The sequence below is a fragment of the Anguilla anguilla genome, chromosome 12, assembly GCF_013347855.1.
Source record: "Anguilla anguilla isolate fAngAng1 chromosome 12, fAngAng1.pri, whole genome shotgun sequence".
Classification (NCBI taxonomy): domain Eukaryota; kingdom Metazoa; phylum Chordata; class Actinopteri; order Anguilliformes; family Anguillidae; genus Anguilla; species Anguilla anguilla.
This window is the reverse complement of record NC_049212.1, coordinates 33,561,824-33,578,432: the sequence shown is the minus strand read 5'-3', so window position 1 is coordinate 33,578,432 and position 16,609 is coordinate 33,561,824.

Here is a 16,609-nt window from a genome sequence, read left to right as displayed (position 1 = left end):
GAACTCCACTGCCTTCCAGTGGTGATCGGTAGCCTACATCAGCATTAGAATGTTCAGTCAAGAGCATTCCAATCACATATTTGTTCATTAACACAATCATTTATTCATTGATATGATCTGACAGTCCTGATGAAGCAATGAGCTGCAGCTGCAGGCTTGGTGTTCTTGGTGTAAACATTTTGCAGTGGTCTTATATAGCTGTGAACCAGTAGGGATGTGTATGTTAAGAAATTTAAGCCGGAATTGTCTCACTACGTTAAAAAAAAAAAAAAAAAAAAAAAGGTACATAATTCAGTTGGCTTGAAAAGGAAATGATCTCAGCAAATGTGTGACGGTTGTCATGAACACATGAAAAACATAGTGAATATGAAACGCTGACCTAATGATGAGAGGCCACGATTTATGGTTTAGCTTGTGTAATCAGAGGATTAACGGGTCTTTTCCCCCTAGACCTTTGAAGAGCAGGTTTCTTGGAACTTTTCGCCAAGCTGAATGTCTCTGGGCTCCTCCTGTTTAAATCAAAGCAGGAACAAACACGAGTCGGAAGGGCCAGGTGGCTGGACTCCCGGCCGGTAGCTGCTCTGAATCAGCTCCCCCCGTGTGTCTCCCTGCTGCTCAGCGCTGCGGTGGTGCTGACCGGCTGTGTAAGAGGCCCAGTGCGCATTTCAGGAGGGTAAATTTAAGGCTCCTGCAGTTGACGTTGCGTGCGAGCAGCGCCGGTCCCCCTCTCCGAACAGGAACTTTCGATCCCTCTCAGACGAGCTTTTGAGTGTTGACATACTGCAAAGGATGTCCGCCTCCCTGCCCCCCCACCTTGTAAAACGCAGGAGTGTCTCACCGTCTCCGGCGTTTCTGCGAACTGCACAAGATTTACGTGGCGGGGAAGGGTCACTGGGCGATGTCCATAACAGATGGGCACAGATGCAACTTTTTCCACGTCCATCTTGCTCGGTCTTCTTTTTTTTAAATAAATGATTTAAATTAAATAAATGTAGAGGCATTCTGGTATCATGTTACTTGTTGCTTTCCTGTCTTAACCTAGTGGCCACCCCCCCCCCCCCCCCCCCCCGCACCTCCCACTCCCCCACCACCACCTAACCCCCTAATATCACCCTTACCTCTTTACTCAGTGCTCCACTTCTGATAGTGTGTCCCAGGTTCTCTTCCCTCTCTCTGGGCCAGGAACGGTGTGCAGGTAGAGGGCAACACTCACGTTCTAGTCAGAGAAACCCTCAGCCTTAAAGACGTGCATGCTGTGTCTGTCTGAGACTCCATTGGGGGATTGATAACAGGCTGTTGGAGGTATATTTATGTAACAGAATGCATCGTACTGCATTTTTGCCACTGCCACTGGTGATTGTGTGTTTGTTCAGGGCTCGTGTTGTCACCCTGACAGCGGAACCACGCTGTCTTACCTACGGCCAGGTGAGACACGGAAACTAGGGGAAAAAGCAAACAACAGACGCTGCTCTGAAAGCTGGCAGAACTCAAGAAGGGGCAACAAGCATAGTCTCGGTTTCCCCCTCAACATTGGCTGAGATGAGTGTGCTTCCTGCAGATTTGGTCCTTTTCAGAGCTGTTTGCTGCCCTGAGATAGCGCTAACTGAGCTGCGCTCTGGGGCACGCTTGGGGCTATATAAAGAATGGCGTCTGCGTTAGCGACTGAAAGGGGAAATGGTCTGAAGTGTCTCGGTGAGTCATTCAGTTTAACCGTTACTGTTCCCGTTTTGGATCGCCGCCGAGCCCCCCCCCCATGATCTCCATTTGCATTTCTGCTTCATATCAAACTGCAGCACTTCAGTACTTCCTTTACACACAATTACTGATGCTGCTGGTGTTGTACTACTACCACTACTATTATTATCATTATTATTATTATTATTACTACTACTACTATTTTAGGTATCTAATGGTGTATTCTTACACTTTTATCTTTGGTTGTAGGAACGGTGTCACGGCTGTTTGTGGCTTTGTGATGCTAGTATTTCTCACGTGCTCAGAGAGGACAGGTCAGGAGCGGCCTGCACATGCTCAGAGAGGACAAGACAGGAGCGGTTGAATAGGTACAGTACTGCACATGCTCAGAGAGAAGAGGGGAAGTCGGGTGCTGGTAAATACAGTAACACTGCTATGCGGGGAAGTACTGGTCTGGCCATGGCGGGACGGAGGGGGGATGAGTTTTTAGATGCCATTGTTATCTGTATAAAAAGCCCTTGGCTGCAGGGATTGGGCTTGTGTGCCTGTGGGGGCCGGCGGGGGATGGTGGCTCAGAATGGCTTCCAGCTCTTTCCTTCCTCTGGCCTCCAAATAGATCAATCGGGGGCAGGGGCCAGGCCTTCGGCGACTGGCTGTCTCTTATCAACCGCCTCTTCTGAAGTATGATCTCAATCTCTCTGGGGAGTTTTTCCTTGCCGCCATTTGAGTGTTTTTCTTTCTTCCCATTGGGGAGTTTTTTTTATTTTTTTTTAATCTCACCTGTTGGATTTTTTGCAGTTCAGAGTCAGACTTGCATAATTTTTCCTGTTTCTGTAAAGCATGTTTATCAGCGTGTCTCTGTAGAAAGTGCTAGACAAATTTTAAAAAATGGAATTTATTACAATTTAGGACAAATATTTCTGTTTTTTTTTTTTTTTTTTTTTTTTTTTTTTTTTGTTAAACTTGTGAACTTTGTAAAAACTGACTCTGAATGTTAGCCTCTTATGAGGGGCCTGGGCTTTTGACCCCGTGGAACGTGGCGAGCTTATTTTGAATTTTGAGAATATGAGCAGCAGGTCGTACAATAGCTGGTCACCCGTGCCTAACCGCTGGGTTGCCCGGGGTGTAATGTGAACCGGTTGTGCCTTCCGCCGCACTAAGCAGAGGACCGCCTCCAACTCCGAGGCTGGCGGCCGGCTGCTGCAAGACGAGGCGAGCGCCGCCGCTGCTAGCGGGCGTGGCAAGCTTGCGCTTTGGAGGCCCAAGCCGCAAGCCGTTAGCTCAGCCGTCCGATTTGCGTCGGCTCAGAGCAGGCGCTGGCACTGCGCAGGTCTGTGAAGACCTGGGGGGGGCGGGGGTGGTACTACGCAGGAAGCTGACCATACCCAGGCTTCCTTTGCGTCAGTAGGGCTCCGCTCGACAACGGCTAGCGACCGCAAACCGGGTCTTGAACCGTGTTACAAAGGCGGTTGTCAGCTTGGTAAGTGAACAGGAGCTCATCGTGTTCATCAAGCTCTGCGCTCTTTCACATAAAAAAACGGCGGTGTCTGCAAAAATGGGCCTATTGCGGTGACTGGACCGTAGCCTACTCCAGCAGTTTATTTCTCCCCTGAGGAAAAAGACTGATACAGATGGATATAATGGACGGATACAAAGAACACGAAGCACTCATAATGGCAAAAAGAAACACCGCTACAACCGACAAAGGCGGGGAGGAGCATTGGCAAAACAATTTGTTAGTTATCATTCACCTTACTGCTCTTAATGAGAATGCACTCTCACTAATTGTCCTCCAGTTTATTTCCAATGTGACAACTGCACATTCTAGTGCTCCAAACAGGATATTTGAAATATTGCCTGGAGAAATCACACTAAAGTTTATTCATAAACTCAAAAAATTATGGGTCTCAGCCCTATCACCGTCCCATGATTAAGGGATAAGTGGATTTGGACGCGTAGGACTTAAAAAGCTTGCATACGTACTGTATTCCCTCCCCTGAGAATCTATGTCTTGCCCATGGTGTATCCTTGGAGAAAACCAGCTGATCTGTTCGGTCTATATGGGTGGTGCTTAATTCCTTAGCCTGAACATAACCTGTCCTGGACCAGGTTAGTCAAACAGCATGTTACCATGGCAATATACACAAGGGGCCAAGACTGGGCTTTGTTTTTTGAAGTTCTCTTTCCAAATATGACGCGGTTACTCATGAACATCCATGGACCTTGTTGTGCACGGTTTCATCAAGAACTATTTCTACCGAAGTACGCCAACTGTTTATTTCTGTGAAAAGTCTCAGTCAAAGCACGCCTGCATTCAGTGTTGATCGAATCCTGGTCGCGCCTGATCGAAATGGCAGCTGCAGGTGATGTTTTCTCCATTTTCCTGTAATTTCGCTCCTTGAGAAATGCAGGAAAATAACTATCGAGTCTTACCTGGAAACCCGATTGTTCCGCTCTGCCTCTCTGGCAAGATTCCCGCGGCTGATACATCAAATTCACCAGTCTGACTAAAAAGGAAAAAATGTAAACGTGCCCACACGCAGGACTTCTGCAGTTCCCTGGAAGAAAGAAAGAAAACATTTTTTTGTGTTAGTTATGTTTCTGGGTCAGGGCCAGGAAGCTGTAAAAGGCCACCCGCTCTGTGGCCAGTGGTGTGACGCTCAGTGAGAATGTAAGAGAAAGAATAGAACCTCAGATTGTCTGCTAAACGGGCTCACAGCCTCCTACGATGGCTGCTACCTGGCAGTCCCCCCCACCGCAGTAACCGCCCTGATGCTCCCTTGTGCACTTGCATGTGCAAACACCCACATTCATAAACATCACATGCTGCTTTCACATGCCAGCTGACAGACCAAGTAGGCAAATCATTATTTGAAATACCGGTAAAATTTGAAAACACTCCTGCCAGTCCCTGAGAATTTTCATGGAGACATTTTAATATCCAAAACGAACGCCCTTATGAAAGAAGAATGAGACCTCTTGCAACTGGACTAAATGAGGTTGAAACAGGTTGTCTGTTTTTCACTTGTATTATGTGGGGAAATTAGTCCAGCACCCAACTTTAAGTTTTTTTTTTTGTTTGTTTGTTTTTGTTTGTTTTTGCACCTAATCTTTTAATATGAATCAACTTACTGAATTATTGGTGAAAATGTTTGCTTTTCCATGTTGAAGACGTAACTTCACCAGTGCAACTTGTGCAGATTGCATTTGATCCATTTACACTACTGTGCAACTATATGGTGATTCAGGTTAGGTACTTAAGTACTGCAGCAGCACTTAACCAGGGAATCAAACCGAATCAAACTGAATTACAAGTCCAGTTTCATAACCTTTATACGACACAGCCACCCAGACAGTATGTGAATCTTCTCACAAGTGCCTAAATGGTTTTTCGGAGTATTTAAAAGAAAGTTCTGCTCATGGTGTGGCCATGCAGTCATGTAGCAGTTGTCTGATCGACCTGCCATTCCGAAGAACACAAGCACCTTAATGAGCTGTGTGACTGAATCTGAGGGGGTCTCTCTCATTGGCCGTGGCCCGTCTTTCTCCAACGCCTCGCTCTGGCATTTGCTCCGCCTGCAAGCCGTGCAGCAGCTTGGCAGAGGCGTTACCATGGGAATCCCAAACAACAACACCGCCCGTTTTTCAGCTTCGGGCCGCCGCACTAGGGCGGCTTCCTGTGAGAGATCGGCGTAGTGAAGCCACTTTTTTTTTTTGTTTTAATGGAAGAGGAGTGGAGTGATTCACCGGGTCACTAGGAGAGACGCGGTGGTGTTGTCCACAGCAACTGTGCGATGTGAGCGAGAAGTGCATCCGCAAGGGCCACCTTCCTGTAGGGCCGTAGTGCCTTTGGGCACGGTACTTTCCACTGTGGTTAATACCACAGCTTAATGGCACACTGTGTAAGTGGAACGTGGGATACGTCAGACATTAAAATTAGAGTTTGCCAGCTATGGTGAGCTAGGTGACCGTTGAGTGTTCAAATAGTGCTGCGAATGAGTTGGGTACCCTTCCTGTTTGCTGACTATATACCAACTGAACCCAAACTTAGTATTTCAGTAATAGTTTCTGATGTCCTGGCCAAGGAAGGTGCACAATCGGAAGCGCATCATGATCATTGGAAATCAAAGACTTATTTATAAGGCGTATTTATTTTATGTCTGACGATGAGAGGCTGCTGCATTTGAGTGCAAAAGGCTTCATCAGCTTAGTGCTTTCTGAGGCAGGGGTTGCCAGCCCTGCACCTGGAGATCCACCCTCCTGTAGGCTTTCACTCCAGCCCTAACAAAGCACAACTCATTTGACGGCTGGAGATCTCATTGCTCTCCGAATTGGCAGAATTAGGTGTGCCAAATTAGGGTTAAAATGGGGAAGAGCCTATGGGATGGTAGATATCTGGGAACAGGGTTGTGAAGAGTTAAGCTTCATTCAATTACGGGGTTAGTCAGCCGTGATCCTAGAGGCCAGGAAATGCCACTGGTCTTGGCTCCATCTAAACCCTTGATTACTGTAAATGTGTCATTTATCAGGCCAAATCAATGTTAGCAACCAAAGTAAACTATTCGGTGTCTTCCTATTCGGAGTAGTCAGGGAAAAGTCCTGCTGAAGAAATGTCCAGGTTGTGATGCTTGCTTGAAAATCTCCACGGGGAAGTGGTGCTTTCTGCCTGTCTCGCCATGTGTTTCTGTGGTTTTTCCTGAAGAGCTTACTCATTTGCTGCTTTCCATCTTTGTTTGTTTTCCAGAGGTTTCCTCAGATGTTTGTCTCGACATTTGTACGACCTGTGCTTAGATGTGCCAGTAAATTAATCATGCCTCTCCAACGATATCTTCCATCCTTCTTGGGCTTTGTCTAGTAAACAAAGTGGTGTCATCCCACAGAAATGATGCGATATCTTTTGAGTGAAATGAGTGGTAAATTCCATAAAGTTATACTTAATGTAATATTCATGAAAAAAGAAGAGCAAGAGTTGGCTTCACAGTTCTCTATTATATAGCAAAAAAAGTGTCTTCATAACCATATGAACTTTAGGAGAAACATTGACAGAACACCAGCAACACTGTTTCTTAATTTGTGACACTTAAGCAACTTCACGTTTCCATTGAAGCTTGTGAGACAGAGGAAACTACATTAGCCAAGAAAGCTAGTTTCCCCCCCATGTGTAAACACCTGGAATCCTGAGAATTTACACACAAACCATGCTACTTACCAAAATGTAGGGTCACATGGAAGCATAATTAGGTTCTGAATACTGGTGAGAAAAAGATGTCTCTCTTGGAAATTTTCAGGAATCGACAGCAGTTTTACTAGCATCTAGAGTGTCAAAGTATTTCAAATATGCATTTGAACCAGGTCCGCTGCAGTTACAGCCTCCTGGTCATAGGTAGCATATCCATGGGAGGGGACATTTCCAATGTATTTGGAAATTTGGATTTTGCATTCCCATTCAAATATATTTATTTCGCCACAATAAACCTGATTTTACACTTTCTCTGGCACATAAAGTATCGGCTGTTTATAAGCATTAAGAAGGATTATAAAAGTCTTCCATTCAAAACAAGGGGCTGGATTCTCTCCTATTATATTGTGCCTTGTTGTTTTTTCTTACTCAACAGTTAAATTTAACATTAACATTTAGCATTAACTGACATTAACAAATCGCTGGCATTCAGTCAACATTTGCCTTTAAATTTAACAGATAATTAAATGTAAATTTTTTTTCGTCGTCTTCACGAACACAGTTTGTAAATTCTGTAAAGGCTGATCTTCCATTATGAACCGAGAAGAGACTATCGTGCGGCCTTCATTTCACAGTGTTGACGATAACCTGCAATGCGACAGAATCAAATTTGGTCATAAGTTCCATGTAGGCCCCAACGCGTCGGCAAGGGTCGACCGAGCAGAGCAGCGGCGTACAGATGCTATCAGATCTGAAGAAACCAGCGCGCACGCACTTCTCCGGTGTGGTTAACCGTTAACGCGTCCGAGCAGGGTTTGGGACTTCCTGTTCGCTCGCTCTCCAGCGAGCAGCGCTGCGTTTCAGCGTGGCGCCTGAGCGTGCGCGAGTTACCCTCGCAGGTGAACGCGCTTTTAAAACGCGCCGGAGGCACCAATCCCTCGCGGCGCCTTTTCCGGCGAGCTGAGTTATTTCGTGTTGAGAGACGAGAGGGAGGAGCTTATACGGCCTCCTCCCCTTATCCTTCCTCTTGTCTTCCTCGCTTTGTTTTTCAGACGCCTGCCCGACTTGAAATGTTTCTCACTCTTCACACTTTCGTTTCTCTAAAAATTCTCTTAGTTCTTTCTCTTCTTCTCTGAAAGAACAGTATGTCGCATAATCATGCTTCCTAACCCCAGCAGTAGCCCTCCCCACTGGGTAGTTTCCTTTGTCTTTAATGGCTGTGAATCATTTTTACAGTTATTTTCTGTTTGCTTAACTATAACTTTGATATGCATTTTGCACGTGTTTAATACACTATTTGCTGTAATCAACATCTTGTGATCCATTCAGGAGTCTACACCAGGTTTGTTCTCCAGGATGATGTAGAACTCATCTTCAAAGAGTTCAAAAGAGTTCAACTCATCTTCAAAGAGTCTTAAACTTTACAAAAAGTGCGGATACCTCAACAGTTCTCAGAATTGCAGTTCAGTTTTTTTGTATTAAATGTAGTCATCCTGGCCTTAAATCAACCTTTTGTTGCGCACTATCAATGCTATATAAAAGTTGTGTAAGTCGCTCTGGATAAGAGCGTCTGCTAAATGCCTGTAATGTAATGTAACTCACTTTTCTATGGAAAAAGTCCTGGCTCACTTGAGGTGTAGCTTGTCAACAGAAATGATGATGTAATGGGCTGTGCTCTGTGGTGCTAAAGGACAGGGAAGTGACAGATAATCACTGTCTGGTTCTAGGCTGAACATGAGGCTTGGTGGTTTAACCCTTTGAAGAGCATGTTTAATTGGAATGTTTTTTCAAAGTTCTACATCAGTGTTCTAGAACAGTGGTGATTGTTACATCAGCATTAGAATGTTGAGTTAAGGACATTCTAATCACACGTTTGTGATCTCACACCCTAAAGGGTTAACTCCTGCAGCGTGGAAGTAGTGTGGCTGATTTGGGCTGCGCTGTGCTGTCTGCATCTGCCTGTCCACAAAGCAGCCACTCTTAAACCTATTCTTCCTATTCATTTTGAACTTCCCTCGACGCGAAGGAATTTGTACATTAATCTTTTCATTTATAAATTAGAGGACAGGCAAAACAGTTGATGAGATTTCTCTCAGCTTTGTCAAGGATAGGTTGTTTCCCCCATTCCAGCACCTTTTCTGTTGATTAAAATATCGCTTAACACTGAGAGGTGTAGGCCTATTTTACCCATTTTGGGGGCCCCTGGGATTTTTGCTATTTATTATACTGCACCTCAGGCCTTGCATATCATTTTTTTCAGTACAAAATTGTCCTGTCTTTTATCGTAGATTCATGTTAGGAGACTGTAATATGGCAAATAGAAAAGCCAAGAATAGTGAAAAACATATTGAAATATTACAAAATGTATTGATAAAATAAGCATTAAATAAAGCATGCAATAAGATAGAAGACTTTTGAATTCATAATGTTGGGGTTTAAAGTATTTTGGAACATGTTATTAAAGGTTGGATGCCATACGTAGATAATATGAATTTTCAAAACACATTTAGAATGTGTTCACATTTTTTGGAGGTGACTTTCCCTTCCTCTTTATCCAAGCAAGCAAAAGTAATGACATTGTATTTATTGGAACTAATTTGTCAATTTGTCCATTTCTCATACAAAAACCATTTGGGCCAATTTCAGGGAATGCCTACGCCTTTATACAGTCTTAGCTTTGTAAACAGACACGTGCTAGGAGCAATTTTCTGCGTGATATACTCACGTTCTTCTCACGCGGCTAATTTCAGGCATTTGCTTACTCAGTTGCTCTGATATCCTTTTAACTTTGCCTCCTGCACAGTGGGAACCAATTAGCTCTCACTTTGGGTCAGCAGACTGTGGGTCGAAGGTCAGGCGAAGCGCTCAAAAGTCACGCTGCACAGGAACACATGAGGTCTCCCTCACATGCACTGAATCATTTTAAAATGGAAATCGAGGGGATTGCAAGCTATGCGTGTGCGATAGCGTGCGGTTAGTGATAAAATTAGCCTTTGATCCAAATTGTCTGGCCATTGAAGCTTCTGTTGAATTAGCCAAGCTGTCTGATCTCTGATGTGCTCGTTATGCTGCCCTCAGCTTGCAATGGAGCAAGAGATCATGGATGAGTAGAGAGAGAGGAAGAGGGAGGGAGAGAGAGATAGAGAGGGATAGAGAGAGGGAGAGAGAGAGACTTGACAGTACACAAGCAAAGATAACATACAGACTTCTTTGTGGTGAATTGTGATTCTATGCCAAAAGCATCGCTTACAGAGAAAAATACAGAAAGAAACTGAGACATTTGCCAATACAAAACCAAAGATTTCCAATCTGTGTTTTTTGCGAGCTGTGAGTTATGATGACATGCTGCTTTGTTTGGCTGGCACACGGGGGGGTTGGGGGGGGGCATAATGTTTTGACGCATAAAGCTGACAACAGTCAATCCTGTCACCTCATTAATTAGCGCCTCTCTGGGAAGGCAGCAGACGAAACAAACAGGAAATTAATTGTAGCATGCGACGCAGCATCGCCAGCAGTACATCCAGCTCACAGAGGCGGCCTAAAGGCCTACCCCACAAGGCCACACAGCATAGCGAGCTCACGCTAACCCCACACCACCTGTTCAACTTTCACCTCCTCTAAATGTGTTTGCCTGGCCTTGTTTGTGGTTTTAGGTGCTGTGTCAGCCTTTGGTTTTTGAAGCTTTGAGTGCTTTCAACATCACTTGGCAAGACTGTGGCCCCTCTACTCAGACTGAGAAATAAGAAGTTGTTTTGCAGTAACACCGTTTTTCGCTTGATGGTCCTGTAATCTAATGAGGGCAGGTTGGAGGGGGGGTACACAAAGGAATCTTCCTTGTGTGGAAGCTCTAGGTTTTTCTTATTGAATTTTTTGTTAATTGACTCGTTGACTAGTTTATCTTTAGCCTTTTATAGTTTGTCTTCGCAAATTTTGGGAGATGGATTTTTTTTAAAACAGCTAGGATTGGAAATTTGAGTTGTTTATGTGTTTTGAGTCAGAAAAGATAAATGACTTCCTTTATCATTAACTTCCTATCATCCAGATGGGTGTTTAGTGCTCAGCAGTGTTTGATTTATCTGGTCTTATGGTGTGTGTTCTGGAAAAGACTACTGAATGAAGTGATGTGATCATTCACAAATACCGTTTGCCTGCAGTGCTTTTGAATTTGAAATCACTACGCGAAACTCATCCGCTATTAAATGCACAGGTTGTTTTTCTGAAAGCTCACTGCAGCAGTGGTTGGTAATGAAGGAGTTGCACTTCATGGGATGGTGGACCTGACTCAGATACAAAAAGAGTGTGAGTTTCAGCAAAGCCTGGTTTTTGCTAAAATGTCGTAAACGACCCGCTGTGCTCATACTTCCCAGCAGGCCTTCGTTTGAATCTTCCTTAGTCATATTTCTTATTCGTAATACATTTCTTTCGGCTTTTAAGTGCAGGTTCCTTTTGAGCTATCTCTAAATATTTATTTTAAACAATGAAAAATGTGAAATCTGAAGCGTCATGCACATCCTGTACCCTTGAGCCCACACTATTATCGTGTTTGTACAACACCGGTAATATTTCTACAGTACAGTATCTCCCCCAAACCCTTTTGACATAGAAGAACAGCCAAGGTCGAGTTACATCAGTCTGTGAGCGTAGTGATATGGGAAAGATGGCTCATTCACATCCTGTGCACCGCTTAACCACGACATCACTTCTCAGCACTGAGCACCGTGAAGCCTTAATTAATCTTCCACGTTACTCTGGAGATGAACAGTCCCCATTATCATGCCTATTAGATATGAGTTAGGCCACGTTCAGACACAATCTGGCAATGCGGGGAAAATGGAGGGGTAGTGCATTTAGGCAGCGGGAGCGGGGACCGCATGGGCTGCAGAAATAAAGCACAGCGGCCGTGCGGGAAGAAGTAGAACCAGAATCTACTTTTGCCGTAACGCAACCCGACGTCACGCTGCGGTGGCCAATCGTGTAAGCTGGCGAAATTAAACCAGAAATGCAAATACAGTCTCCTTCTATTGTTAAATATTATAGTGAGTAAAAGAAATAACAAAAGTATGTATTAACAGCTCGTGTGTACTATCCTACAAACAAATGCACTCACTTTGTTTGTGTGTGCGCGCGCGTGTGTCTTTTGTGGCAGTGACGATATTACAGCGATGATAATCGAAAGGAATTCTACAGATCTTTTAAGCCAACGTGACGTCAAACAAATGGGCCATGTAGTGACACGCCCACACCTCCGCACAACCCTGCGGGAAGGTGCCGCATTGCCTGATCCGGCCTGAATGCAGCCTTAGCTTTCTGTTTCTTCCCTCAGACGTGTACACAAACCCGCAAGCTTCCTGTTCTGTCAGGATATTTAAAAAGAGTCTTACAATAAATGGGTCAGGTACATTGGATTGTGTTTTATTCATTTTTTGTTTTAAAACAAAAAAAGAAAATAAGCAGAAAGAGATATGATGAAATTTGGATTAATGTCTTTAACAAGAAATGGGAAAGAGATCCTTGCTTCTTCAAGAGAGTGGTTTTTTGTGCAGTGTTCATGGAGCGCTTTGACACATTTTCCAATTTGTCAATTGCCGTCTGTCCTTTTGGGCAGCTGGATGAAGGTGGCTGTCGTGTTCTTCCCTCACATCTTCCATTCATCCACTTTCTTGAACTGCTTGTTGGGTCCTGACTGGTACTTTCTGGGTCCTGAAACGCAGCTGGGTCCTGACTGGTACCTTCTTGCTTTGAGGCGACAGTGCTGTTCGCAGAATTGTCGAGCCACAACCCTCTCCCATATTTGGTGGGCTTAATGCTTTATGCGCAGGTGTGTTGGCCTGTGTATGGAGCATCACTCCATTCTGTAGAACTGTGCTACACCCTGCTCCATTGCCACAGTTACCTCCGTCACCCTGATTCCCATAGTCTAGAGTCTACCAGAGCTGGGTGAGACCGGTATGGAAAATAATTTTGAAAGAAAAATTATTTTGACACGCTGGAAGATCCACTGAGAATTTCCGAGGACCCGCATTACAAACCAAATCGTACATAAGGATTCATCTCTGTATATTTAGCGCAGAGGACAGTCAGTTCTGAAGTGGAGGGAAGTGGATTGTTTGCTGTTGGTAAATGCTAAAATCGAACGGCTGGCTTATGGGAAGGAATGTGTTTTTGGGGTGAGTGGAGTGATAGGTAGCTTGTAGGGGATGGCGGAGGGGATGGGGGCACACGGTCTCATACAGTGTCAGATCTGGAGGCGAGCGGTTGGCTGACGCACGTGAGGAATTCCAGACCTGCTATCACTGGTCGGCCTTGCGTGATCTCTGTGAAACATCAGCTATCAGCTGTGCCGGGCTCCTGATAGGGCGAGTTCAGCGCATGTCTGTTCACGAGCCTGTGTGCGCCCGGGTGATTTATGCTTCTGCCGGCGTGTTTACGGGAAGAGTGAGGAGGAAGGGGAGTCATTTTTCGGAGTCTCTGTGTATACACGCGGGACTGGAGGAGGACTCCGTAGTGTCCATTTGTGTCTGCTTTCGGTCTTTCTGAAACATCTGTCCTGACAGGTCTGCTCCTCTCCCCCAAACACCACCCCCCACCCCTACCCCGTTAACACAAGCTAGTCTCTACACGCCCGCTGGTCAGTCATTAACATCCTGCTCCAGTTTTAGCCGTGGGCAACTCCAGCTCGGAGATCATAATCGTAAACGACCGTGGTTTTTTTCCACGGTGAATCCTGAAGGTGTGAGTGAGGGATTCGGGGAAAAATCCCAGTACTCTTGATCTGAGTGACGGGCTGACACGTCGCCCTCGGCAACCTCGATGCCACCGATACAAGTGGAGACACGCTGAGGTTTTTTCTCCCGGAATCTCCTGCATTGCCTCACTCCTGACAGGAAGAACTTGCCTCTGTTTCACTCTTCTCACAAACCATAGACTTTTCCAGTAATATTACAAAAAATGTGCTCCGATTATATTTTTGCACACTCGTGGTTTTATTTGAAACTGCTCCATTTCCTTTTTAGTGGCTTCGTTTACGAGAAAAAATCCTCCAATAAATTACATTACGTTTATTTGGTGGGCACTTTTATCCTAGGGGACGTACAGTAAGTGCATACTGGAGGTCATTGGAACAACTACAAAACACAGGCCCGACATGGTACAATGCTCATTATGCAGCAGTTATTCATAGCCATGAACACAGTAAATCCAGTTCACACAGTAAACATTACTCTCTGACCTAGCCTATGGCAAGTCAAACTAGGAGGCATGACAAGCCACAACATCAGGATAATGATACAAAGTACAATATAAGTGCTGGATGGAGGTACATGTAACAAGAAAGTGACACAGGAGGTAGTGTAACATGAAAGTGCTATAGGAACAGAGTAGAGGGAGTCGGAGTGCTGGCCTGATGCTAATCTGGTTACCATGGGGCCCGGTTCTTGTTCTAACTGGTCACATTCTGCTGCCGGTTGAGCATGTGATGCCTTTATGACATCAAGGAAGAGGGAGTTTTCCTCAGCATCAGAATGGGCGGAGCTATCACGTGCCGCCATGACTCGCTGTCATCACCGACTCATCTTCTACAGAGAGGAAATTGATTTGATTGGTTCATATATATAAGTGGGGGTGCCGTGTGGTTTGATCCGGTTTTTGTCACCTTCGTACTCCGGTGTCTGTTAAAACACTCCAAGGTTAGCGTTTCTTCACGGCGAGCGCTTAGACCTCAGGTTGGACGGGCGTCGGGGTAAAGCTTAAATGGAAGTCAGTGTGGTGTAGTGCTTGCAATGGTTAGGCTGGCGGGCTTGTCTCCTAAAGGTAGCCGGTAGGACAGTGTCATTGTACGCTTGAGCGAGGTGCTTGAGCTGAATTGCTTCTGTAAAATGTCCAGCTGTGTAAATGGATACTGTCTAACAATGAGGGGAGAAAATAGTGTAAGTTAAGAACATCTGGATAAGAACATCTGCTAAATTACCCGTCATGTAATGAAAACTCTGCCAGATATCCGATGTGATGGTGCTGGTGATGTCTGGAGAAACTTCGCCCCCTCCCCCCTCCCCCCTCTCTCTGGCCCTGGGGGTCCCGGCTTGCGGCTTTAACAGCGTAATGAGCGCGCTCACTTAGATCCCGGCTCAACTGCAAACAGACCCCCGCGTTCCCTCCTGTCTGATGGAGCTGATTAGCGGCTGCAGCAGCTCCCTGTGCTGGGGACAGGGGGCGGGGCTTAACGCGCTGATGGCCCCGTCTGCCTGGGCTGCCTCAGGATGCTTATGCAACGAAGATTTTTATCTTTTTTTTTTTTTTTTTTAATTTAAACAAAACAAGAAATCTCACGCCTGACTTGGCTGTTCAGGTACTTGTTAGGTATTGTTATTTTCAAATTAATGCCACATTTTTTCCCCCATATTTTAGGAATGTTACATTTTAGGAATTCAGAAGATTTTTTTTTTTTTTTTTTACAGAGCGGTTTGCACAGCCTTTTTTATCCCCGTTTGTCCCCCATTAATTCCTTCATTCCCTCTTCTGGTCTGAGGGCCTACCTGCCGCTGCACTGCCCTTGCACTTAGTTTTTGCTCCTTCCACATGGCTGAGCTGTGCAGTCATTCCATCTCAGCGTTGCCCTGAGAACTAGACCTGGATCCAATACATATTTGAAATTCTTTAATTCTTCAGATGATGGTAAAAACAAAAAAAACTTCTGCAGATTCTTTCATATGAAAGAATATTTCTTTCAGTTTCTTTTTGAAAGTTTACTGTTGTCTCAGGGGTTAAGTATTTAAATGATTTGACCCAGGTCCACAGAGAACTAGGGCTGTGGTTCAGTGAATCATCTGGTATCCCCTTTGTTTATACTTTTATTGTTCTGAACTTGGAGTGTGTTTTAATCTTGAAGTCGTAGTTTCAGTCTGAGGAAGAGTGTCATCATTGAGAAATTTAAGTTAGTTTTACTCTTGAGAAGAGGTTGTTTTAAGCTTTAGAAGATTCAGTTTTAATCTTGAGAAGAGGTATTTTGAAGCTTTAGTAGAGTTCGTTTTAGTCTTGAGGAGTGCCAAAGATGGAGAGATGTACGCACTACATCCTACAAGAGCTTTATTTTCCTGTCAGAGGAACTTCCTGGTGGAGGACGTGCATTTGTATGATGATATTTTTAATCTTTGTAATCTTCTCTGAGCACTGGCGCGTTTGATTAAATTTCCTGTGCGGTGTCTGTACGTGTCTGCGAGGTTGAGTCTGGGCCAGAACTCTGGGAGACACTTTGACAGACATTATGAGTGTTTAGATACCCTCTCTTTGGTTCCACAACAATTTTTTATTCCGTTAATTTTTTTAAAGACATCTGTTAAGCGTTAGGTCGGTTCGTCAAAGACGTCTGTCTTGCTGATCTGAACGAAGATCACTTTAGAAATGATAAATTCTGAGGCCATTAGCGTCCGCTAAAGTTGAGCACTTTTTATATAAAGGTTTTATAAATCTAGGAGAAACAGCCACTCACCCGGCTATAAGGTTATGGATAACAGAGTCTAGACACAAAGAAAAGATATTGTTGCCAAATGCTGCGGTAAAGTGGAACATAACGATTGGCTAGTGTCCAGATAGCTTTCCTTTGTGTTCAATAAAAGGTTTTTATGAAAGCTCGCCAGCTCTTTGTTTTAAGGCAGCAGTGGGAGCTGTCATTTAGAATCCCTCTCATGTTCTCATGCCATTAATGGATGGGACTCAGAGGAGGTCGATAGATAGATTCGT